This window comes from Protopterus annectens, chromosome 16.part0, assembly GCF_019279795.1.
Source record: "Protopterus annectens isolate FY-2018-M chromosome 16.part0, PAN1.0, whole genome shotgun sequence".
NCBI classification, from domain to species: Eukaryota; Metazoa; Chordata; order Ceratodontiformes; family Protopteridae; genus Protopterus; species Protopterus annectens.
This window is the reverse complement of record NC_056750.1, coordinates 698,660,569-698,686,020: the sequence shown is the minus strand read 5'-3', so window position 1 is coordinate 698,686,020 and position 25,452 is coordinate 698,660,569. Positions and strand designations below refer to the sequence as shown.

Sequence of the window (25,452 nt, the reverse complement as noted above, 5' to 3'; positions counted from 1 at the left end):
CAGCTAAGCGGGCTTCTCCCTCCACTGCTTCTAGGTCTCCTCCTCCTCGGCTCCGATCTCCTTGCTTCTCCCCAGGGCCTGAGGAGGAGGAGGAGGCCCGATCTCCATCGAGGCGGCATTCCAGGCCTGCCTCGGTGGCCTCTTTGAGATCAACATTCAGCATGTCTGATGCAGACTTGGACCGGATGATGCAAAAATTCATCCAGGCCCAGCTGCAGATGGGAGTGCTCTTGCCCCCCCCCTTCGGGGGGGAGCTCAACACCCTTTTTCGCTCCAATTGCTCCTTCTCCGACCTGCTACCTGGGTTCGGAGCGTTCAGAGCCGAGCAGCGTCGAAGCCAGGGGTGGGTCGGCGCCGACAGTACTTGGTACTTCGGATCCGACCCTGCCCTCGAGTTTGTCGGATCTGACCTCTCAGAGCCGTGGCCCAAGCTTCGGATCCGAGGGATTCAGTGTGCTTTCGCTCCGTCCAGGTCGGAGCGCACTGGTCCTTCGGATCCGATGGTCTCGGCGCTGGTTCCGATCCTTTCATCGGATCCGAGTGGGAGCCAGCTCTCGGAGTCCAGGGAGAGCGGTTCCCCCTCGGCCTTCGATGTAGTGGAGAGGGCTCTGTTGAGAGCATCCGGACCCCCGGCCCTTGTCTCGGCTCCACCCTGTACTCTCTCTCTGCTGGGCCAGGCTTCCATCACCCGGCCTCAGGGACAGCCTGTTTCAATGTCCCAGGTTGTTCCATTGGAAACTACTCATGTACCAACTCTTTTGCTCAACGTTTTCTAGAATTCATAAATTCCAACGCCTTGGATCAACTTATTCACACCCCCACCAGGGGCAGCAATATCCTAGACCTGGTCATTATCAACATGGGAAACCGGTGTTCCACACCAGAGGTCAAGTCCTCATTGGCCAGATCCGACCACAAGCTTATCAGCCTAGACATCCACATCCCACCCCCAGCCCCAATTAGGGAAACCATCGTAAAAAACTTCTCAAAAGCCAACTTCACACTTCTTAAGACAGAAGTGGCAAACTTCATGACAGCCATGCAGACGGACAATAGAGGTATGACTGCCGAATCCTACACAAATGCACTTTATAAGCACTTACACGAGTGCATGGATCATGCTATCCCTGATAGAACCAAGATGTTATCCTCCAAAAAAAGGAAGCCAATCTGGTGGTCCTCTGCCATAAACAAACTCTACAACAAAAGAAAGAAACTGTTGCAAAAAAGAGTAAAATCCCATGACTGGAGGAACTCCCTGGTCCACCTCAGTAAGAAGCTGAGATCCCTGATAAAATCCTCCAAAGCTAGTTATGAAAACAAAATTGCCACTGACTCTAAAGACAATCACAAAGCATTCTATAGCCATGTCAAGAATCTAAATGGGAACACTCAGATCTGCTCTGAGTTACAGCATAATGGCACTAAATATACAGAACCAACTGATATTGACAACATCCTAGCAGATAGGTTCAGTGCTAACTTTAACCCCCTCTCACCCCCTAGAGGGCCCATCTCTATACCGGAAGAATGCAAAGTTCCTATAATCACGGCTGCACAGGTAAAAAACACACTCTCCAAAGCCAAGAACACAGTATCCATGGGACCAGACAATATCCCAGGCTGCGTTCTACACGAACTACAGAATGAACTGGCACCCTACCTAAGCACCATGTTCAATCATAGCCTCACCTCAGGCTTTGTACCCACTGAATGGCGCACCGCGACAGTTATCCCACTCCACAAAGGGGGAGCCACGACGGACCCTGGGAACTACTGCCCCATTAGCCTGACGAGCCTGGTCTGCAAGGCCATGGAACGTATCATCATGGAACTCATAAACAAAGACATTGGTAATCTCCAAACTCTGGACCCTACTCAGTTTGGATTTGTAAAAGGCAGATCATGTCTCCTAAACCTGATTGACTTCTTTGAAGCAGTCACCAAAGCCATAGATGAGGGTAAAATGGTTCACACAGCTTATCTAGATCTCGCCAAGGCTTTCAACACCATCCCCCACTCTGGAATTATAGATAAGCTCACTAAACTAGGTATAAATCCCTATGTCACAAGATGGGTTGCCAACTGGCTCACGGACAGAACACACACTGTGAAAGTAGCGGATTCCAAATCCGACATCAGTCCAGTGACAAGTGGAGTACCACAGGGTTCAGTCCTGGGTCCTCTCCTGTTTGGTATCTACTTCTCTGAAGTGCAGGCCAACACAGAAGGTCTTTGGCTAACAAAGTTTGCAGATGACTGCAAACTAGGAGCCATAATTGAAACTCCTAATGATGTGTACAAACTACAAAAGGGCCTCACTGAGACGGATACCTGGTGTCAAAGCCATGGCCTGAAGCTCAATGCCAAAAAGTGTATTGTCATCCCCTTTGGTAAAAACTCTGTACCCATGAACTACCACATAGCTGGTAGTCTACTTAATGCCGAAAATGTGATAAGAGACCTTGGGACACAGGTGGACAGTAGTCTCTCCTTTGATAATCACATCGCCACAGTGGTCAGGAAATCCTTCTATGTGGCTCATCTCATCACAAAAGGATTCTCATCCAGAAAAAAAGAGGTCATTGTTCCCCTCTACTCATCACTCATTAGACCCATTATAGAGTACAACGCCCCTTTTGGTATGTACCTCACAAGACATCTACAACACTGGAAAGACCACAGAAATACCTCACAAAGACGATTACTGGCCTCAAACAGATGCCCTATGCAGACCGTCTTAAAAAGCTACAGCTTTACTCCATCGCATATCGCCTACTCAGGGGCGATCTCTGCCTAACATACAAAGCTATGTCAAACCCAGAGCTGTTGGACATGCTCCACTTAAAGAAATCCCAATCCCTCCGAGCTACACGCTCTAGGGACCTTAACCTTGTCACCACAATAAACAGAACATGCTGGAGGGATATATTCCTGTCCCAGAGACTTCCCATACTCTGGAACAGACTACCTATCTATTTCAAACAGAGCTCCTCATTAGCACTCTTCAAGAAAAATCTTGATGATTGGATGGGAAATGGGAAATTCACCCCGGGGATCACTTCTGTGGCTCTGCTCGACAGGGGCACAGGAAAATCATTTTCTTGGGTGGCAAAAGCCAGGGTACATTTTTTGGCTAGGCTTGTATGGACCCTAGGGCCAATAGCCTAGTACCTACCTATGAACCTATGAACCTATGAGTATCTCCTGAAACCAACTACTAGCATTTTCCAAATTTCTGGGGGAAGCAGGGCTAGGTTTAGGGAGAGACAGGTGATCCCACCTTACTCGTACGCTAACTGTAAGCTTAATCCTGCCTTTGCCCCTAACCCTAGTCCAACACATTACCTTACCCAAAACCTCTTTTTCTAAGAGTATTACTAAATAATACAAGTAATGGCCCCCACACAAAGCACGTACACATTGCCACACACACACACCATACAAACTATCACCTAACCTAAACCTAAATCCCAAACACTCAAAAGAAATATGTGCACATACACACAAATCTAAAATATCCTGTACTCTATTTCTTACTCTAACCCTGACCAGGAAAACTCCATTTACCTGCAAACATGCATGCCTAACATAATTTCAGAACTCAATGATCTGATGTTAAATGTTTCATGACATTGACAATGTAAACATTCGACTTAGAATATCAGTATACTTTGTCACCATCTGCACTGAACATAGTATATAGTATATATACTGGTATACTGTAACAGTAAATATATATATATATATATATATATATATATATATATATATATATGTATATGTCTACTTTAAAAGACCGAACCGACGATTCCCCGACACGCGGAAAACGAAGACCAAACGACCGACAGGTAAGTTTACCGACAGGGTGATTTGCCGACAGCGGAAAGACCGACAAGGGTAATGTGTGATCGCGACTCGGTAAGTGTGCGACAGTGACGGAGTTAGGAGCGGTCAGGTAAGTGTGCGATATTGTGGGATTTTGGGTTAGGCTGTGGGAAAGGTGAGTGTGTGTTAGTGTCGGAGTTAGGGTTCGGGTAAGGTAAGTGTGTGATAGTGAGGAACTGTAGTTTAGGGACGGGTTAAATGAGTTAGGTTTAGGGTGCAGGTAGGTGAAGTGTGCGATAGTGTCGGACATTGGGCTAGGGGTGGGTTAAGTGAGTTAGGGTTAGGGTGCAGGTAGGTGAAGTGTGCGATAGTGTCAGACCTTGGGGTTAGGGTTGGGTTAAGTGAGTTAGGGTTAGGGTGCAGGTAGGTGAAGTGTGCGATAGTGTCGGACCTTGGGGTTAGGGGTGGGTTAAGTGAGTTAGGGTTAGGGTGCAGGTAGGTGAAGTGTGCGATAGTGTCGGACCTTAGGGTTAGGGTTTGGGTTAGGGCTAGTCGCTATGCTATGTAGTGTAATGTGTTGTTTACGTTCGGTGTGTCGGTGTAATGGTGTTCGGTGTTTTGCGTTGTCGGTTTTATGTGTTGTCGGTTATCTGGTGTCGGTGATTTTTGTGTCGGCGAAGTGGCGTGTCGGTCTTTCAAAGTAGACCCATAATATATATATATATATAGGTTCCTGTTAGAGCATCAAATGCTTAGAACATCGATGTTCACACTAGCTACCTCAGAAGGTCAAAACAGCAAAACATTGAAATGCCATAAAAGCGAACTACAACAGATTGCATAGTGAGAGCATGGGATTGTGAGAATGCACTACAGCTGGGTTTAGGGTTTTGCCCGTTCCCAGCTATAGTGAGTTCTCAGAATTCATATATATAATTAGCAGGGGGTGTGGGGAGGTGCAGCCCCCCCCTTTACATGTTGTGTTCTGGGGGGCTTGCCCTCCTGCAAAAACATGTGCATAAGATATTGTGCAGTTTGCTGTTACTGTATTTCAATATTCTGTCACTATAAGCCTCTGTAGTCGCTGTTATGAATGTCGATGTTCTGAACATCTGACATTCTAATATAGACCCATATACATATATAATACATACACACCCAAACACATATTTTACAGTGGTGGTTTCATGTGTTTTATGTACATCTACTTGATTGGCAGAAAAAAAACTTACTATGTGTACTGGAAACTTATCAGTTCAAAATTTATCTTCTTTTCATATGCGTAGTGTAGTACACTTTTATGAGCATATGACATAAGACACCTTTAAAATACAATTTAAAACATAATGAAGTATATTATGGTGTTTATTATAATTTTGTTTTCTTGGAGGCTTCTTGAAATACCATAATACTGTAATATATTTTACTGAGATAGCTACTGATATCAGCCCTTGAAAATTATCTTTGCTGTGTATGATTTTGCATAAGTACAACTCCGAAAGATGACACAAGCTAAGAAACTAGTATTAAAGGTTATTAGAAGGCTTCCCACCCACCAGAGAAGATGAGTGCTTACTCTTTTAAGGTTTCATTATGAGTTGCCTTGGCAATACATTCTTTTGTAGATATAAAGTGCCACCGAGCAGTTGAACCATTTCATTACTGGTTATACTTCCTTTTTGAAAGAGAGCTTTTTATCATTCAGGCATGGTACTGACTTTGCAGGACATCTGTGTACTAACAAGGTAAAATAATGCATAGAACACAGCAAGTCCTCAGTAACCCATTTTGATTATAGTAGTAGATAATAAAATGTTAATGATTTGTTTTACTTAAAAATGTAATGCTGTGAAAATAGAATAAGGAAACAGTGTTCAGGTATCTGGTTATGTCCTAATCTGAATTCTAAGCACAGCTGTGGAAAATGTGCATAAACTGATATTACATATGACCTCTTCAACAATTTTATCTTTTGGGCATATACAATACCTTGTACTTTAAGGAAGGGATAATATGTTGTTAAATTATCACACCTTTAAGTTGTGTGTGTGTGTGTGTGTGTGTGTGTGTGTGTGTGTGTGTGTGTGTGTGTGTGTGAGTATTCATATTAATATCATGTTTTGGTGACTGCATCCTTGTCATACTTTACCAGTGTTTATTTCTGAGCGTTCCTTTTTTCTGAGACTTGAGATGTTGGGGTACAGGACTTAAAATCTGTCCACTGTGCTATACGTTTATATGTGATAGTCTCAGACTACAATCTCACTATCATCATCAGTAAGGAGCAAAGAAATATTTGTTGGCTGTTAGCAGCCTGGGTAGAAAGTAAATTCCTGTAGTTATGTTACCCAGTTCCCTGTCTTGAACATTTAAATTAGGATAGTCTACTTAAAATATTACTATTTTGCACAATAGCTCAATGAAACTACTTCAAAGGATTATGATCTGTAACTGTTGTGAATTTTCTATCATATAATTGGGGTTGAAAAATGTTACATGCATGCATACAAATATTTCAAGCTTGGGCATTAATGCCAATATACCAAAACACTTGTTCCCATAATAAGTGTCCAGGCGGTTCTTAAAAATATCTAAACTAGTACTTGCTTTAATGTAATTTGGTAGTCTGTTCCATGCATCGGCTACTCTGTCAGAGAACCAATTAGTACACTTCTCATTCCTATAGAATCTTCTACGTATGTTGTCTGATGATTTTCTAGTACTTTTTGATAACCCCAAACATTCACAAAGGGAGTTGTCTCTAGATGCCCTATATATCTGAATAAGATCTCCTCTTAGATATCTGTAAGACACAGTGAACAACTTCAGATAATAACATAAATGTTCACATCCATGGATGCCTTGGTATATTTCCACTGTACTTTCCACTGTACTCTTTCCAGTTTACTCATGCTTGTTTTCTTATATTCTTCATTATTTTTGATTTCCTAGACTTTATAAATCTTTTTTATACAACCTATAGTTCTTTAAGTATCATTAACCAATTAGGTGATTTGATTAGAAAAACTCATAGCTGAATCTTCCCAAAAACCCAGGTCCTTAAATGAGTCTACAGTTTCAATCACTATGTGCCGTATTAAATATTCACCATTCAGTTTATGTCTGTCAAATCTCATATGCTTAGTTTTTGATGTATTTACCAACATATTGTTCTCCTGTGCCCAAATGATCAATTTAGTCAAGTTATTTTGCAAACATTCCTTATTTGTAACACATTTAATCAGTTTACCCAATTTCAGGTCGTCTGCATATAGACTGTAGAACACCTCAAATGAAAAAGTTAGGTCTGAAAGATACAATCTAAACAAGTAAGGGCCTAGGACAAAGCCCTGTGAGACACCCTGACTGTAACCAAGGATTTCACCTGTCCAGTTGCTGTGTGATACTTGCCATGTTCCATTTGCAAGCCATGCAGCTACCCTTCTTATCAAGGGTACATCAATACCTAGTTGTACTAATTTATTGATCAGTGTTTTGTGTATGACCCTGTCAAATGCTGAAGTTAAAGCTATATAAATTGCATTACAGCACAATTTTTCATTCATAGTTGTTGTTATATTGTTATAGGACATCATGCTATAGATGGTAATAGATCTGTTTTCAACATATGCATGCTAATTTGGAGTGTGCACAACATTTCCAAAGACATGTTCCAATACATCTGTGTACAAGTTTTTTCTTTGTTGAAATCTGCAATGAAAATATGCTACCAGGTACTCTTGTTTTGGAAGACTGCATCCTCACAAATGATAGTGTGAAGCATCTTCATGCACAATAAATTCTTGGTTATAATCAGGGTTAGCTAGTATGAATGGTCTGCTCAACACCTCCTTCAGATTCAGAAATACTTGCTCACAACTCGGTATAAACACAATCTTATCTCTCTTGTTCTTTCAGTTAAGGTCTGTAACAGGAGTGAGTTTGGTACTATAGTGACTGACAAACTTTCTGTACTGTTTCATTGTCCCCAGGAGCAGCATTACCATTAGAATAATTGTGCACATCACATCATTATATATTCCACCTTAGAGAATGCTCCTCATTGACCACCCTTTTTGATTATAAAATTATTTTGTGGATTTTGGAGAAGATATTGAGCTTTTTGTCCTGTAATGGAGAGGGTAATGGAAAACATTTTGTTTGGTCCCAGACTGTAATTACCTTAGGAACTTGTATAGTGAAGTAAGTAACAGGAATGAAACTGATATATTGTTTTCACAAAGATATGAGATTATGGGAAGGATTAGAGAGATTGGGGAAGAGAAGAAACAAAAAGTGCTAAACACTGTATGACATCCCCATGCTGGGCCAGTAATCAAGGAGCCCTCACCACTGACAATGGAGAAGGACATGTATTTGGAATACAAATGGATGCACTCAGTATTTCCAGATGCAGACCTCTCTGCATCAAGCACAATTTCCTTTAAGAGCACACAGAGAACACACACAGTCCATGTCTGCATGTCTCAATCTTTCTCCCTCCAGGTCCCCAATAAGACTCCCCACTGGTACAGGTGTAGGGTTAATCCTCAGCCGAGTGTCCAAGCCAAGACCTCCAGCACCCTGTTTGTAAGCTCAGTGCTTCGTGTCCCTGCTCCAAGCAGCTGACACACACACACACACACACACACACACACACACACACACACACACACACACACACTGTGAGATTTGATTTTTTTTTTTACTAAAACACACCCATGGGAAAGGCTGGCACAGATTTACCTGCTGTGTCCCCTTCTGCCCAGAGTATAAGGTAGTTATTACCGCCACCAGACACTCCACAATCAACTACTCTAAGGCCCTTAACAAAGGGCTCCAATCATACTGTGTATTATTAATACTAATACAAATGGTAGTTGACCAAGACAGCTAGGCCTTCTGGAGTGGCCCACACAGTGTCACCAAATAAATACAAACACACTCGAAGCTTAAAGGACCAGCAACAATGAAAACTTTAAATATATTTAATAATAAAGGAGCATGAAAATACTGAATATATATATTTACAGTAAACCACAGAGTTCAAATCACAGGAAATATTGAAAATAACATTGATGGACAGACTCATACAATAAAAAAATCTCTAAAGTAAGCTTCACTATACTCCTTATTGAATTTAAGAGAATTACTATTCCCTAATAACTTACTGAATAGAGCAAGGCACAATGAAATATGTCAGCAGTATTTCTAGTCAGGTTCCCCAAAACAAAATACTGAATACTCAGAGATTACTCCGTGTAAAATAAAATATCCAAGATGGCTTGCAGAATGACCTCATCTGGTCACCTGACTCTAGGTTCTCACAGTATCCCCCTTTGAAGCTGAGACAGGAATTTACCATAGACGGCTGCAATACACACCTAAATGTTTATGGCAGTGCCTGGTTCTTCTCCTCTTTTTACTGAGCTAATGAACAAAGTCTTCTTCCAGACCCACCATCTCCGGTCCTATTCAGCACTCTGAGGTGATGTTTTAATGGTTTAACAGCTCATTTACATTTCACTTATTTTTCTTAAGGTAAGCATGCTGGTTAACCACTGCTGTCCAAGTATCCCCTATTAAAACATATACATTTCATTCAGTTACGGTAATACATCTACATTTCTTTCCATTTCAGAGGGTGCACTGTTGATACCATTTAACACAAGCAAACCTCACAAATACATTTTCAGCCCAAGCATCTGTACAAATCAGTTTGATATACAAATAACATATAATTATTTGCAAAATTCCAGTTAGCTGTGCTGGCACAAGTCATACATCCACTACCCTACTTCTCCTGGCATGGCTCCTATTTTCACACACTGCATGATGGAAAGCTAAAATGCTGCAGAAGTTGTGGCAGCTAATCCAAAAGAATGAACTGTTTTACACCTAGATAGGAGTGGAGAGCTAGCTTAGGCTTGAAACTGGGAGTAACTATTAAATGAGATAAATGCTTCCGAACTTGGAGTTGAGATGTAAGAGGAAAATCACGTGAAAAGATGGAGGAAGATATGATTGAGACATTTAACTAGGCAAAAGACACACATGGCTCTTCAGGTACTTGAGTAGGTAGACAAGACAGAAGATGGTATTCTGTGTAGCTGAAAGTAGAACAACAGAGAATATCTTCATATATGTCTCTGTGGTGCATTTGGTTAGCACATTTGGCTTTTAACTGAAAGGTTGGTGGTTCAAGCCCACCCAGGGGCAATACTTCTTGTTAGCACAGAGGCCTCAAACTCTGACCTGTTAAAAAGCTGTTTCTTTATTGTCACTTGAACAGACTATACTTTGGGGCACTCAGGAAACTGGGTTCTGCTCCTCCATGATCTGCCTGCTACAGGCCTAGTGGCTGCCTACAAACGTAATAAATAGCAGTTGCTTCCTTTCAAGTGGGAGATTCACATAATGGTTAGAGTGTTTACCATACAAACAGAAGATGCAGAATTTGATTCTCACATAGGATAACTGGCTAAACTTAAAATGGCCCACAAGAGCAGTGAGGCTAGTATTAATCTATGAATCTAACAGCAGTTAAAATTTATAAAACAACACATGGGATAAAACAGTATGCTTATTGTTTAATTTTCCATGACAAGTAGAAGCAGCTGGGAACTTGTTTCATAAATACATATTGCTGTATTTAATCTGATATTCTAAAAAACAAAAACAACTAGCAAGCCAAACCAACCACAGTTCCTCAAAATACACATTTATTTGATCAAATATAATCATGGTTGAGTGCTTTCATCTATTTATACAGACATCATCAGAACCATGAATGAAACTGTCTCACTTCCTTTTAATTTTTTCTCACCTCCTTCTAAAATGATTGAAACACAACCCTGGAAACAACCAATTGAAATGTAATTTCATGACGACATTGATTAAATGTTGAAGTGCCCACCTTCAAAACTTATTTTAAACTTATAGCTAAGAAAAAGCTGGAAAAAACTAGCAGAAAATTAGCAAAAAATTATTCATAGGATCATAGCATCATAGGATCATAGGAGGTTACTAGGTTAATGGCCCCATGACCCTTACAAGCCTAACCAATGTTCCCAAGGGAGTCTGGTTCAAGCAGACACTACAATCAGCACCTATTGCCCCTGTCCAAAAGGGACACAGGTGGAACCCCAGGGATGAATTTCTGTTTACCCATCCAGTCGTCCAAATTACGCTTACAATAGGGCCAATGAGGGTCTTTGTTTAACACGAATAGGAAGCTTGTTCCAAAGGTGAGGCAACCTCTATGAGAAAATATGTCTCTCCAGCAAGTTCTGTTAGTGTGTCATACCATGTTAAGGTCCTTTGAGTGAGTGACCCATGTACCATTTGACTTGCGAATATGCAGCATTTGCATTAAAGCTGGGTCAGAGATTCTATATATGCAAGACACAGGTAGCCTCTGAGCAGTCTGTATGACACAGAGTAAAGTCACAATGATTTCAATCTGTCTGCATAAAACAGATCTCAAATACCATGAATTGTCTTTGTAAGGAACCTTTATAGTCTCTCCAACTGCTGCAGGTGTTTGGAAAGGAACATACAAAAGGGAGCACTGTACTCTATTATGGGCCTGATGAGGGAAGAATACGGGGGTGGGGTGGGGTGGGTTATAACCTCTGTTTTTCTGGAGGCAATGCCCTTACTTATGAGATGAGCAATATAAAATGCCCTTCTTACCACTGTGGAGACATGGTGATTGAAGTTAAGGTTTCTGTCAACCTGTGTGCCCAGATCTCTCACCACTGACTGTGTGCTTAGGGTATTGCTATTGATGTGGTAATTTTCAGGAACATCACCCTTGCCGAAGGGGATGATTCTACACTGTTTTGCATTAAGTTTAAGACAATGACTTTGGCACCAGTTATTAGTCTGTGTAAGATCTCCTTGAAGGATATTGACATCGCTAGGGATTTCAATGATTGCTCCCAATTTCCAGTCATCAGCAAACTTTGTCAGCCACAGTCCTTCAGTTTTAGCCTGCACTTCAGACTTGTAAACTATTAGTTTGGCATTGAGAAAAATAAACTGAACTACAATAAAATACAATAACCCCACATAATATCAAATGCAACAATCACAATATACTGGCTTGTTTTTTCAGTTCAGTAATGACTAAAATGCTATCATTGAGACCGGATGAATTGGCTGCATCCAGTCAAAGTTGCCAAAACATTTCTCAATGTTAAAGTTTGTTTTGCCAATCCCCAACATAAGGTGCCACCGTAATCTGTTCAAGTACTAAAAAAAACATATTCGTGGAACCGTCTAACTATACTTTCACTGGTATATATATATATATATATATATATATATATATATATATATATATATATATATATATATATATATATATATATATATATATATATATAAATGGCTGGATAATTTTTCTTACAATAACCAGAGAGAATATATTCAGGCTGCAGATGGAAGCTATCTTTCTCTACAAGATCAAATATATGCTCTTCATAAATGGCTTTTTAAATACAAATTTCTGCAACTTGACAATTATTTTCTGGGTGAGAGTGTGAGCAGAAAACATGGGACTTCATATCTGAACGTTTCCAGAGGGTGTGGAGATTAATTCACCATTCCACCTGGAACTTCTCAAATTTTTTGATCATACTAGACTTGAACTTACTAAGGTTCGTATTAAGGAAAAATACGGATGCTTAGACATAAACAAGAGATCACTAAACTGGTTGAATCAATTACAACGGACTTAGACTTTTACATGTATAAGTCTGATTTTAATAAAATTTTTCAGTCCATTGACAACAAATTAATGCAAGCTAAAAACAGAAAAGATAGGAAACTGCTAAGAAGGTTATTGGAAAAGAAGTGTGTACCCCACCCCACCCTTGGGAATCCACCGAAGAATATTCTTGCAACAACAGGTACTATGATCCATACTAATGGTGAAAACAAGGAAGTCCGTTTAGAAGTAACTCTCCTGAGAAAGCCAAAGAAGTTAGCTAATAAACGAGTGCCCAACACATGGAATCCGGGGTAAAATCCCCAGAAGAGAGGGAAGAAGTGGAAGAACAACAGGAACAGACAAATGAATCAAAATTTGAGATGGTGATACCTGATTTCACTGTACAGGATTCTATTTCAACATCTTCCAAAGGTACTGTAAGCATTACTTTTTTATTTCAATATCTGTAATTTTACAGATTTGTCCATTTGTCCTGAGCAACATATTTTATTTTTGAAGGGATACAATTTTATTCCTTCAGAAACAGCTAATGTCAAGGTTAGCTACCTCGATCTTAAGATTTTTTCCTGTAAGTTTATTTTCAAATATTATTCAGGAAAACAAGTGACTCTGGGAAAAACTTTTCAGGTAAATTCAGAAGGAAATGTTGCTATTCTTCCATTACATCCAGTTTGAAGATTTTTGAGAAAATGTGTGAAAAAGAAATTTGTGAATTATTGGACAACAAGACACACAAAAATGTTATAATTTTTCAGACAAGCTAGAGGAATTCTCAAAAACTTTACACACAATAAGAACATCAGGTATATGAAATCAGATAAAGGAGGAGACCTGGTCATTATGGACTGGGTAGACTGTTCTGGACACATGACTAATCTCTTACAGGATGATGAGGTGTATATAGCTGTTTCTATAAACAAGATTAATACTGTCTATTGGGCAGTTAAGGTAGCCCTAGGTGAGTTTTTGTTTGATATGATTTCACAGGGCCTATATGATTTTTTTGAGCGTGGATTATCCCATCATTCTGAAGATTTTTGTCATTCCCGAAATCCTCTCTAACATCAGTCATCCTCCATTTCACCTGATATAATTAGTACAGTGGGAGGTATATACCCTTTTAAAGAAGGCAGTCAGGGAATCAGTTACAGAACCCTTGGTGAAATTCGTTGATCAAAAGCTTAAACTTTTGTCTGATCCATAGCCACATATTATTCATGATTCCTGAGAGTTGTTGGACAAATTGAAGAATATCAAAATGGGAACAGAGTGCATTTCTGTGACCTGTGACATGCAAAGCTTATGTATGGTTATACTGCACAATGTGGGACTTGAGTGGTTTGGAGAAATTGTGAGGAAACATGGACTTTTACTAGACACAGAAGCTACTTTATGTGTTGAATTAATGGAAATGGTATTAAACAACAATTTTTGACATTTCAAGGAGAGTATTGCAAACAGTTAACTGGAGTAGCCATGGGGGCCACTTGCACTGCCATGTTCACTAATGTGGTGCTTTTTTAGATTGGAGCTTGAAATCCTGTTCAAATTTCCTGTTTTTGAGATGTGCGTGGGTTATTTCAGGTTTCTGGATGACTTGTTAATCATTTGGAGTGGTACCACTGTAAAGCTGGAAGAATTCATCCATGAACTACAAACTAGTACCTCTTTTCTTAAATTTACTTACTGCTTTAACCATGAAAGGATTAATTACCTTGGTGTTATGATTATGAAGTGTCCAGATGGAGCATTTGAGAACTAAATATACAGAAAACCCTCGTACTGCAACACATTTCTTTTTTTCACAAGTTGCCACTCATTCCACCAAAAGAAAGGAGTGGTGAAAATCCAGTTCATTAGAACTTCCTATATTACTAAGGATGACAACATGTGTCTTGAATAGTTCTAAAGGCTGAAATCAGAATTCCTGAATAGGAGATACCTCTCTTCATGGCTGGATATGATTTTCGGTGAAGTGTGGACTTGAAGAAGCAACAAATATGGCCCGATCATCAAGAATGGGTTACAGCACCTTGTTAAGGCAGACAAGGACCAAGATGGTCCAGGTTTTCATAACCACATGAACATGGTGTTGCATTATACCCTGGATGCCATACATATTTAACTTATTTTGCAGAAGAACTGGTTTGTATTGCAGTGTGATGTGGAAATTAAAATTAATTTTGTGGAACCCTCCCTTTTCACTTACAAAAATAATCCTAATATGAAATGCCTCCTGGAAGAAAAAGGCCAGACAGTACAGGACTACTGAACACAAGGAAATGTGGACATGGTCACCAATGCCTATACACAGACACCTGTTATCAAGGCCCTTTGTTGATCAAAAATGTTGGTATAATCACTGGTGGTACATACAACTGTGCAACACAATGAGTTGTATATCTGGCAACATGTACTTCATGTTCTGCTTTTTACACAGGTAAGACCAAAAATGCCTTGGATAAAGAAATATTCCAACACACAGCATACAGTAACAAGACGAAGAGTGCACTGGCAATGCATTCCACTATATGCCCAGGGTTCAAAAAATTTTTTTTTTTTTTTTTTTTAGTACTTGAACAGATTCAGCTGGTACTTTATGTTGGGGACTGGCAAAACAAACTTTTACACCGAGAAATGTTTTGGCAACTTAGACTGGATGAAGCAAATGTATCCAGTCTCAATGACAGCATTTCAATCATTAGTGAACTGAAAAAATGAGTCAGTATATGTGATTGCTGCTCTTGGTTTTATGTGGGGTTATTATATTTTAATTTATTTTGGTTCAGTGTATTTTCTCAATGCCAAACTAATAATTTTCTATTTTTTTTCCAGCTTTTTCTTTACATTTATCACAAATTTAGTATTTAGTTTAAAAGTTTTATTTCAAATTTTACATTTTACAGCAGATATACTGAGCCATTTGCTAAATAAAACAAAATATCCCATTTAAAATAGACAAAGTATGAATAAAAGTAAACTTCTCCTTCCTTTAAACTCTTTATCGAAACCATTAAATTATAAGAGATACAATGGCATTCGTAGTCATATACCATACAGTGAAATCAGCAATTATGTGAAGGGTGCAGAGATTGTAAAGACTATGTGAAATGCCTTTGCTAACAGCTTGAGGCAGCCCACTGCAATCAGAGTCCCATTTCAGGAACAGCCCAGGAGGACTGTCTGTTGAAGCAGGCAAACAGTGACTTAGGGAATCAAACCTTGTGATATCAGAAACAGCTCATTATCATCTCATGACCTTAGTCAGCTATACTAGTTTAAGGTTAAACTCACAGACTTCATGCTGTCCAGTTTATTCACAACTATATAATTAAAACACTATCAACAGTCAACAAAACAAATAAAATGGCTACATGACAATGTTGAAAAAGTCAGACACGGCTAACACACAGCCGACACGTATACAAAAAAGGTTTAATAGTAAGCGCTTTCACGGATAAAAAAACGCTTTTTCAGACTACAAATACAGACTCAAACAGAACATTTAAATAACCAACCTAATAAAAACTACTCAGCTAAAACTAATCAATGTTCAGAGAACAACAATCACATTCAATGAACAATAAAAGCCATAAATAAAAGAGCACTAACTCATAGCTTTGAGCTGCTAGTTAACTATAGCATCACTCAGTGTTTCAGGGCTCTATTTTTCAGGAATGGTTTTACTGAAACATTGCTATTAAGCCCAGGTGGTTTATCAGCTTGAAATAATAAAATCCATTTCTGCTCTCTAGCTTCAGTGCTATTATTAAGATCTCCACCTCTCTTGCCCTTCTCGTGAACCAATTCTAGGGCAAGAAACTAAAACTTGTGTGTTGTGCCTTCACTCTTAACATGCATGGCTAGGGCACTTGTTTCTTTCACATTCCTGATGTCCCTGACGTGCTCTAAAATCCTGTCTTTAAAACAATGGTTGGTTTTGCCTATATAAAAAGAATAACATACCACACAATAACTAAAATATACTAGATTGCTCAACTTGCAATCAGCATAAAAACAGGGCTCAATTGTAAAACCCATTGTGGGATGTACAAATCGTCTGCCCACATCTATATGGCTGCAAGCCATACATCTTTTACAAATATAAGTACCCATTCTATCAGAGTAAACATAGTGACTACTAGTCTGTGATCTATAGCAAAGATAATTCTTGTGTGTTCTATTGTTATGAAAAGTAAATTGAGGCATGGCACCTATGGTACCTTGCAACTCATCAACAATTCCAAGAATGTTCCAATTCCTATTAATAACATTGCAAACTATATCGATGTTACTAGCGTATATAAGAGGCATCCTCACTACACTCGTTGCCCTAAAATTAATAGAACTGGAGTCCATGTCAACATTATGTTGTTGCCCATCTGTTCTCGGCACTTGATACAATGTACCATAATAAGGATTGCATCTACCATGCCTTTCCCTCCAAGCACCTTCTGTTACATTATTGATCTGTTTGTGGCTATACCCTGTATCTAGGAACTCATCCTTTAGAGATCCTATGGCTTGTGTCAGGCAAACATCATCATTGTATAGGCTCATTATTCTATATACCTGCCCCTTCAACACATTATTCTTGTCATGCCGTGGATGCATGCTTCTGTAATGCAACAAATTATTTTTCCTGACAGGTTTTCTAAAAAGTGTAGTATTGATCGATTGTAACTGATCTCTGCTGATCTTTACATCTAAGAAGTCAGTCTCATGACTAGAATATTGGTATGCAAATTTAAGAATACTAGTTGCACTATTCAAGTACTCGATGAATTCAAGTAATCTAGCTTCTGTATCCTGCCATAACAGAAAAATATCATCCACAAAGCACTTGTACCACTTGATGGAGCCACCATAGATGTTAGAAAAAATAACATCCATTTCCCACTGTACTAATGAAAGGTTGGCATAGCTTTTGGCACATGCTGTGCCCATTGCCACACCAACCTTCTCCAGGAAATAATGTTCACCAAAAACAAAAACATTATTCTCAAGTATAATTTCTAGTAGAGCACATAAAAGCCTTATTTTATTCTGTTGCAAATTGTGGGCAGACAATAGCTCCCTAACTTTGTTGATTCCCCATTCATTGGGGATAACTGTAAATAGGGATTCAGTGTCCATAGTTTCAAATATGCATGAGACATCCATAGGTCCTAAAAATGTATATAATTCAGTTAAAAAGGATTTTGTGTATTTCAGAACTGTGGTACATTGATCCAAAATGGGATGTAAATTCTTCTTTAAAAGGGTATATACCTTTTACTTGCCTTACAGTACTCTACACAGTGCCATATATACTAACTGCAGTTCAGTGAAATGAGGTTTCAGTAATTTGAGTTTTCAGCGAAGTGGTCAGGGTGAAATGAAATTCAGCGAAATGATATTCAATGAAACAATGTAGACCCATATATATATATATATATATATATATATATATATATATATATATAGCTATAGATATATATATATATATATATATATATATATATATATATATATAGCTATATATATATATATATATATCTGTGTGTTTGTCTATATATATATATATATATATATATATATATATATATATATATATATTTACACACACATATAGATATAGATATATAGATTTATGGATTCATACTAGACAAGTTTCATTCTAGTCAAGACCATATGATCGAAGTTTTAGAAATCAATCTAAAAGGAACACAAAACCACGTTCCTAAAGATCCCCTGCACCCCACCACACCCCACACTATTTAAATATTTAAATATACCAACTCCGTGATCGCACTGCAGCAAGGAAAAGGGAGAATTTCCCAATCCACGCTGTATGCAGATTTCCGTTCAGAATTTCAGAGTTGTAAAACTTCAGTCATATGGTGTCAATCATATGAAATTCAAGGTTTTGGGAATTCAAAATTCTGAAGGGAACCCAGATATATACATACATATATAGATATACACATATGTATAAATATATATATATATATATATATATATATATATATATATATATAAATATATATATATATATATATATATATATATGGATATATACAGATAGATAAATATATATATATATATATATATATATATATATATGCGTGCACACGCACAGTTGCACAGATGTATATATATATATGCACACACAGATGTATATACTATATATATCATGCCCAATGTATCTCTCTCTCTCTCATATCCAATGTATCTCTCTCTCTCTCTCTCTCTCTGTCTCTGGATATATATATATATATATATATATATATATATATATATATATATATATATATATATATATATGTGTGTGTGTGAGTGTGTGTGTGTGTGTGTGTGTGCGCGTGTGCATATGTTGAATGACTGAAATGCCAAAAGTCCAAGGTGAGTGGAACAGGAAATCCGCTCATTACTGCACTGTAGTACGATCTTGGAGTTGGTATACTTAATTTGCAGGGGGATTTAGGGGGCACAGCCCCCTGCATCAGTGTTTTATTTGGAAATCAGCAGATGTTTTTGAATTTACGAATTACTACTTAATACTCATATCAGTGCTATAGTTACCATCATGAATATTCAGTGGGATTTTGTTTGTGTTTTGTGCACTGGTTGGAGGGTGGGTAAATTGAACATTTATAGTTTCTACTCTTTGTAAACGCGTATAGATGATAGATGTTACTGTATATAATTAATGGTTTCATACCTTCCTGAGATGATTTCTGATTCCTATTGGAGTTTCTTGCAATGTGTCTGTTACATTGACTTTGGTACCAAGTACACATGATTAAAAGATACAGCTTACTATTTTTACGAGCTGACTTCAAAACTGTGCAATGTATACAGTCAATGCCTCACATGGTCAGGCAAATGAAAGTTGGGTGTTTGAAAAAAAAAAATGAACAGCAAGTGATTAAACACAACTGGTCGATCACCTGGTCAATCACCAGATGATCGGAAAACAGAAAAAAAGTGCATTCCCACACCCCCCTTCACCATTATGTATATCAACTGTGAGATCACGCTGCATTGGGAAAGGGAGAATTCCATGATCCCTGCTATAGCATGATCTTGCACATATTTAAAACAATTGCTGTGTGAAATTAGCTGATTTCTTTTGATCACATACAGCATATTTTGTTTCAGTTAATAAAATGAACTTTGGACCAACTGTCTACAAACCATATTAATATAATAAATGAATTGACTACACATAATTAAAAGAATTTAAACAAAAAAGATCAAAACTCAGAACAGTGAACATCAAAAATCTTTACAATATAACATAGAAGCAAGTGTTTCTTACAGGGGATCGAGAACCCCTGCACCCCCAAACCCTTTGTAACTTTTAAATAACAGCTCTGAGATTGTAAATTATTAGGTTAAGAGCAGATTTCCCATCTCTTTGATCTCCACAAAAGATACTGGTACTTTGTGATGAACTCAATATGTGCCTGCCTGTACTACAGCCGATTTGACAAACTGAGCCTTCAGCTACCTGACATGCAGCCATAAACATGGTATATATTTTTACACACACACACACACACGTATATATATATATATATATATATATATATATATATATATATATCTATATATATATATATATATATAAATGCATATATATAATTTTACACACACACACACACACACACACACACACACACACACTGCTATGTACATGACTATGAACAGTAGAGAAACTCTCCATCTCATCATCTGGAATGCCCTTCCTTGTGCGAATAAACAAGATATGTTGTCTGTAATCCACACGGACACAGGCAGGACAAGTAAGGTCTTGCACAGAAAGCAGATCAGCTGTGAGCCAGACTGTCAGGCAACAATGTTAACGTCTGCACCACCATGCTACTCACAAATGTAGTCTGCCAGTTTTGCATCCTGGATGCATCCTATTTTCACATATCTGCATGAGATTACTTATTTGATAATAAACTGTGACTGCCTATAAAGCTAATCCCGATAAAAGGTTTCCTAAAAATGTTAGAAATTCAAACATGTTTAATAATAACCTTGTGCTGTACAATATCAAATGTTTGTGTCTTTTATGTATCCCATAAGATATAGGCCCATGGGGTAGCTATTACTCTCGAGTCAAAAAGTGCATGAAAGAAAGGATAAGGAATACAGCAATAAATGAATTCCACAATGAGAAAAGGAGCTACAATTTGTCACTGGCTGTGATTTTTGAACAAGTCAGTTTAAATTGCACTGTAGATTGACTGGAAGGAAATGTTATTGCTCTGTAGGTAGGCCTGCAGGAGTATTAATACTGGAAGTAGGCTGGATAAAGCAAGAAAGGGTTTCACAAAATTAGATGTGCTAAATACATGACAGTGTATGTTCAGCGACAGAAATTTAGATTAATTACCTAGGTTACAAAAACCAAAGCAATGAATGAGGAGCTTAAATTTGATAACAAGAAACTGGAGAAGTGATGTAGAGTAAATTATTTCAGGAAAGGTACAGCTAAGTTGAGAAGACAATGGGAAGGTTGGGGTTTGGAATGGGGGCATAGAGGAGTTTACCAAACAAAGCATCACTGTGAGAAATCAAAGCTGTTCTTCTTTTGCATAGACAATTGACGGACCTGCACTTAGAATACTGAGTAGAGTTTTGGAGGTCAGCAGTGGTGAAAACTTCCATAGCCACTCAGCTTCTTCTTCTTCTTGATCACCTTGTCTGCACATTGATTGGCAGTGGAGTTTTACGGTGACGAGTTGCCAGCCCGGCGCCCAACCTTCCACAGAAGGCACACTCATACACACACCTAGGTCCAATTTAGAGTGTCCAATCCACCTGAAGCATGTCTTTGGGATGTGGGAGGGGAGGACATGCAGACTAAGGCACTCCAGCTGGGAATCGAACCGGAGAACCTCTTGCTGTGAGGCGGCAATGCTAACCACTGCACCACCGTGGCCGCCCTCCATAGCCACTCAGCTAAATTCCAGAAAACTGATACGAGGTTGGTACTCTGTAAGCATATAGAATGAAAAGTGTTCTCTCTGTTAAAATTAAAAAAAAAAGAAAAGAGTAAAGAAACAGAAAACATAAACAAAATAAAATGTCACTAGGATAAAACTCCTTCCCAAATTATTGATGCTACCCCTCCCTAATCAGCTTATTATATATATTTTTTTAAATTTTTGTTCTTAAATTACATCAGTCTTAAATGGAGTACATAAGATGGCAGAGGGAAAGCAGACTTGCTGTCAAAAATCCAGATGGTGTATTCCATGCTTGCATGTTTTTGCAAGTGGTAGTTTGAGCAGTTTACATTCATCGCTTCTTCTTTTCTGGTTCAGTCTACTTTCCTGCTCAAGAGCTATTGATAAAATAGAGATGGTTCAAATGAAGGCAATGTAAATGATGCCAAGATTGCACCAGAGGACAAGAAAAAACATGAAAAGGCATTCAAAAATCTACTTTAAATGGAATTTCTAGGAAAATAAAGACTACAAGCTCAGCACCTTTTATAAAACTAGACATAGTCTTGGGCATACAACTTGAAGACAGAAGAAGAAGATGGTTTTAGATGGGGTGGAAGGAGACACTTTTTTAAAGTTTCACAGAGGATTATTTAAAGAGTGCTTCCCAAATGCATAAAGAAATTATTTTGAAATTTACAGAGACTGAGATTAGCTGGGCAAAACTTGTCTTTATTTACCTAGAAATTCCATTCAAAAATCTACTTTGAATGGAATTTCCAGGAAAATAAAGACTACAAGATCAGCAGCTTTTATAAAACTGGACATAATCTTGAGCATACAACTTGAAGACAGAAGAAGAAGATGGTTTCAGATGGGTTGGAAGGAAATACTTTTTTTTATTTAATTTCACAGAATTTTTTTTAAAGATTGCTTCACAAATACATAAAGACATTCTGTTGGAATTATTTACAGAGATTGAAATTAGCTGGGCAAAACCTGTCTTTATTTACCAACAAATCTTATGATTCATAGAATATGCAGAGGCAACCGACTCAGATTATAACCAATGCACCCAATACATTTTCTTAGTCTTTTTCAAAGCTTAAAAGAGGATAATATTATCCTTGGGCTCACTAGAGATACACCTGGTATAGAAAAAGAAATACAAACACAGCACAAGAGACATGTTATTTATTTTATTTAACATTTGTTTACTAGGAAAGTCTGACTTGGAACAAAGCCATTTTTCAGTGGATGCCTGGGGAGAAATGCTCCAGATGTGTGCCTTTACAACATGGGAAGAAACCGGAGCATCTGGAGGAAACCCACACAAACACAGGGAGGACATGCAGACTCTGCACAGAAGCCACCCCAGCTGAGAATTGAACTGGATAACCTCTTGCTATAGGCGACAATGCTACCGCTGCTCCACTGCGCTCTCCAAGCTAAAGCTACAAGAACCACTAAAGCAGCATTGAGCTAGCAAACAATTTCATAAATTTTTCAAAGGTCTATATTACAAGATCGAATGTTTAGGTGATCCAACACCTAAACATCGAACTTGTAATATCGAACCTAAAAAGGTCGAACGTCTCAGGGAAAGACGTCCGTTGACCACGAAAATAAAAAAAATAACTTTACACCCAAACTAAGTCAGGGGCTTTGCCGCCCCCCCCCAAACTAAATATACCAACTCCGAGATTGCTCTACAGTAGATAAAAACGGCAAAATCCGGCAAACAGCCCTGTGTTAAATCGGCCAGTTGCTGTTTTTTGCTTTCGATATTAGAAGTTTGATGTTTAGGTGTTCGATCATCTAAACATTCGATCTTGTAATAGACCCATTTTTCAACTTTCTTATCCATTGTTGAATACAGTGTTTAGCATTTTTTGCTTTTTTTCCCATTACTTGAGGTTTACTGAAGTGACCAGCAACTGGCACAGCACTAGAGTGAGTTACCTGAAACCATTGCCAACTTGAATTTAGTCCCAGCACTTACTGTCTCATAGTATTAATAGCAGCAAACTGCATGATTTTTTTTATTTAGGAGCACTTATTTTTTCTATTATGCTTAAAAAGTGTGATTTGTCTTATGCAAAGAAAAAAAGGTGGTGTTATCTGCATTATTTTACATTTTGCACATGAATGGTGCAGAGTAGGGTCAGGCTTGGGATAGCCGATTACTGTTTGTCTTTTGGAGATCCTGAATTTTGTAAATGTGTTGTACTACTTTAATTCACAGTGGAAACCTTATGTTTTGTGGGATCTAGGTTAGCAAACATCATACGTATTTTAGTACATATGAGTATCAAAAGCAGTAACCAGATAATGAAAAATTTAACAATGGCCATAGAAAACATTGCCAGTAGAAATGACTTGCGCACTATCATGATTAAGACATTTTTTGCATCTCTCTTCAATATGCTGTGCAGAAATGTTTTTATAACCTTGAACTCTGGCAAAGGTGGCAGATTCAGTTGCTTAGGAATGCAGTAGATTCTGATTATATTGCTGTGAGTATTTAGGTATAAACAAAGTAGCTGGAAATATTGATGAAAAGAAGAATGTATTTTTTCTTGGGATATATTCTGTGTTCTCTATCTTGGTTTGCAGAATTTGGGTGGATTGCTATCACAGTTGTTCTGATTCTGGCATTTGCAAAGCCATTGATATATAAAGTGCTGTAAAGCTGATTTTGCATATCAAATAAAAACATTGGAATTCAATGAACGTGTTTTGCCTTTAAAAAGGAAGATGTTAATTGCTCTGATGTGATTTGATGACATGTCTGTTTGATAAGTTAGAAAAGTAATAATATTCAATAGGTTTTGTGGTACTGAGCAATACTAAATGGCCCAGAGGTGTTTTGACTTCAGTGCTGTTGAAAGAGGGCCTCAGTACCTGCAGACGTTGCAGAATCGACTAGCACCTGCCGTGATGGATTCTGCTTAGTTAATAGTACACTAATTTCATCACTGTGTATGATTTCCTTAAAACATATCTGTTTTCCTGTGTTGATGTTAAATAGTTATTTTCCTGATAATGACATTTATGTTAGCATCTCAGAAAAAAAAAAAAAAAACAGTGTAAGAAACTTCTGTGTGGAAGATTTTCAGTCCATATATTTCTAGTTAATCACTCTATATTAATCAGATCAGACAATAGTAGTAGAAGTAGCAAACTTAAACTCGTTTTAAGTCAAAACAAAACAAAAAATAACAATAAAAAATATATAATTGTACAGTATTACTAAGTATTTGAATATATAATATATATATATATATATATATATATATATATATATATATATATATTAAATATATATATATATATTATGGAGGGGTTTATTGTAAAACAAAGTGTTATTGGTACACACGTTAAATTCACATCCCTTATAGTGTAATTTATAAATGTATAAATATAGAATTATTTAGAATTTATTTTATTATTTATTATTATTTAGAATTATTTGCAATTATTATAAAATTACATTGCACGGGTTGTAGAACAGATTGTGGCTATAGACTTCCACCACCAGAAAAAAAGTTGAAAATATTATGTAAGGCAGTTGTAAGATCACACAAATGACAGTGATAACTCATATTTTCTTAGTGTGTGTGTGTGTGTGTGTGTGTGTGTGTGTGTGTGTGTGTGTGTGTGTGTGTGTATGTATGTATGTATGTATGCGCGTGTGTATGTATATATCTATATATGGGTCTACTTTGTTTCACTGAAATTTCATTTCACTGAATTTCACTTCACCCGGACCAAATCGTTGAAAGTTCAAATTACTGAAAACTCATTTCACCAAAACTCATTTCACTCAAGTGAAGTACTGGTACTATATAGAGTATTGTAATGCAAGTAAAATGTATATGCCATTTTCCCCACTGTAGTGCGATCCTGGAGTTAGTTGGTGTGTGGTTCCATCACGAAGAA

General features: G+C 37.9%; 1 protein-coding gene and 1 non-coding gene across 2 annotated transcripts in view; both read left to right on the top strand.

Moving 5' to 3' along the window:
* Positions 1-25,452, top strand: part of CARMIL3 (capping protein regulator and myosin 1 linker 3) — a 3,552,770-nt gene that overhangs the window by 1,113,898 nt on the left and 2,413,420 nt on the right. The gene's annotated exons all lie outside the window — the stretch shown is intronic.
* On the top strand, positions 9,974-10,047 carry TRNAK-UUU. The gene has a single exon. It is a non-coding gene; the product is annotated as a tRNA-Lys (tRNA).